Source organism: Cotesia glomerata, linkage group LG2 (assembly GCF_020080835.1).
Source record: "Cotesia glomerata isolate CgM1 linkage group LG2, MPM_Cglom_v2.3, whole genome shotgun sequence".
Taxonomy (NCBI): domain Eukaryota; kingdom Metazoa; phylum Arthropoda; class Insecta; order Hymenoptera; family Braconidae; genus Cotesia; species Cotesia glomerata.
The window spans coordinates 11,099,632-11,102,130 of NC_058159.1; positions in this window are offsets into that span (position 1 = coordinate 11,099,632).

Consider the following 2,499-nt stretch of genomic DNA (forward strand, 5'->3'; position numbering starts at 1 on the left):
CTTTTATTGTAGACTTCCATCAATTGGACCGCCCGTTCCGCAGTATCATTAACAACGGGTAAATTTTTAAAAATTTTAAGGCACGTATTGTAACTTTTGTCAGATATCCACTGATCAGGATGTAAATTTAAAAAATCAGTTGGGAGTTCCAACCTTTTAAAAATAATCATCGACTCTTCTGATGCAAATTCATACAATTCTTTGTTTAGTAAGGAATTAGGGTCATTTCATGTCAAATCGACCAATAGTTGGAATCGAGCCCTTTCGATTTGGACAAATTTTGGTCAGAAGTTTTCTTTTATTATATAACGAAGTTCTGCCAAAGGAAAAAAAATAAAAAATTTTTTTTCAAAAGATATGTAAATTCAAAATTTCGCGATTTTTCCAGTTTTTCAATTTTGTTTTTGTAATACCTCGAACGCTATTATAGATACAAGAATGGACTTTTGTTTATTTGAAAGGGGACACTTAAAGCTATTGAAAAAAAATTATTTTGGAAAAAAATTCCAAAAAATGCCAAATTTGTCAAATTTTGAGTTTTTGAAAATCGTCAAAAATGACGGTCGACACTAAATTTTTCGCTCAAATTTTTTTGTATACTACCTTGTACCAATCTTAAAAGATCCTAAAATTTTTAGAACTGTGTTTTCTGTTTTTTCAAAAATATGAATTTTTGAAATTTGTTAAAATTTTCTTAAAATTTTTTTTTTTTATTTTTATCTTAATCGAGTTTGGCAAATCGCGTAATTTTGATATTTTGAACTAGTTGAAATTTCATTTAGTGGCATAATGATGAGAAAAAAAACATTAATGACATATTTTGGTTCAGTCATAACATTTTTCAGGTTAAGAAAAAGAAAAGGAGCAACAACAGTACAAGAAGAATTAAAGAAAAGAGACTTTCGTAACAGAATGTAAAGTAAACTTACACTTGAAATGCATTATTAAATAAATGAATAACCAATAATAAAAAATACCATTAATGTTTTTTCTCATCATTATGCCACTAAATGAAATTTCAACTGTTCAAAATATCAAAATTACGCGATTTGCCAAACTTGATTAAGATAATAATAAAAAAAATTTTAAGAAAAATTTTTTAACAAATTTAAAAATTCATATTTTTGAAAAACAAAAACACAGTTCTAAAAATTTAAGGATCTTTTGAGATTGGTACAAGGTAGTATACAAAAATTTGAGCGAAAAAATTTATAGTCGACCGTCATTTTGACGATTTTCAAAAATTCAAAATTTGACAAATTTTGCATTTTTGGAATTTTTCCAAATATTTTTTTCAATAGCTTCAAGTGTCCTCTTTCAAACGAACGAAAGTCGACTCCTGTATCTATAATAGCGTTCGAGATATTACAAAAACAAAATTGAAAAACTGGAAAAATCGCGAAATTTTAAATTTGCATATCTTTTGAAAAAAAATTTTTTATTTTTTTTTCCTTTGGCAGAACTTCGTTATATGATAAAAGAAAACTTCTGACCAAAATTTGTCTAAATCGAAAGGGGTCGATTCCAACTATTGGTCGATTTGACATGGAATGACCCATTAATATTAACATTTTTTACATTAAATCGTTTAAAGTTTTTAATTTGACTTTTTTTTTCTGAATCGATTTAATTAATTTTAATTTGATTTCTGCGCTAACATTATTATCAAATAATGACAAACAAATAAGTTGTTCAGATAAATACCATAAGTGATTGCTGAATTTTTTTGACGCTATTTCTGAAATATTTTTATTTATTTTTTTATAATTCAGTAAATCTTTCATAAATTCTAAATCCTGTCGGGAAGCTTAGATTGCTGAAGGCACACAATACCATGCTTTTATGTATACTAATACAATGAAAATACAAATGTGGCGGAGTCCCGAAGCCTCTGTCCGGCTGAGTGAAAATTGTTCTTGAAACAGATAAATTTTTGAGGAATATATTGCTTTAAATATGCGCGAAAATATGATTTCAATCCATAAGTGTTATTGTTTCACAATAGTAATAACTATTTAATAATAATTTGACTTAGATTGTTATATTGAAACGAGTCAATACTTTAATTAAAAATTTTAATGCTCAAAAATGTACAGTAAAATTCAATTATTCATGTAAGAGTAATAAATTGAAAATTCAATGGAATTTAACGTGTATTTTTTTAGATATTACCGTTTAACGGGCTATAACTTCGAAAATAGTGGTTCTACAGTCTTCATTTAGAGAGATATTTTTGTAGAAAATTTAATTTCCTACAAAAGCCATAAGAAGGTTATACGAAAAAAAAAATTTTTAATAACGAAAAGTCCAGTTGAAACAAAAAAAAATTTTTTCCTGTGTTATTTAAATGGGAAATCGAATTTTTTGATGAGCTAAGCCGCTATTGGACTTAAAACCTTTAGCTCAGTGGCATAATTTTTTATTTTCTATATACTACCAGATTTTCTGGTATAGCAGTAAAAAAAAAAACATCGCCTAAATATGACACACCCTAATTAT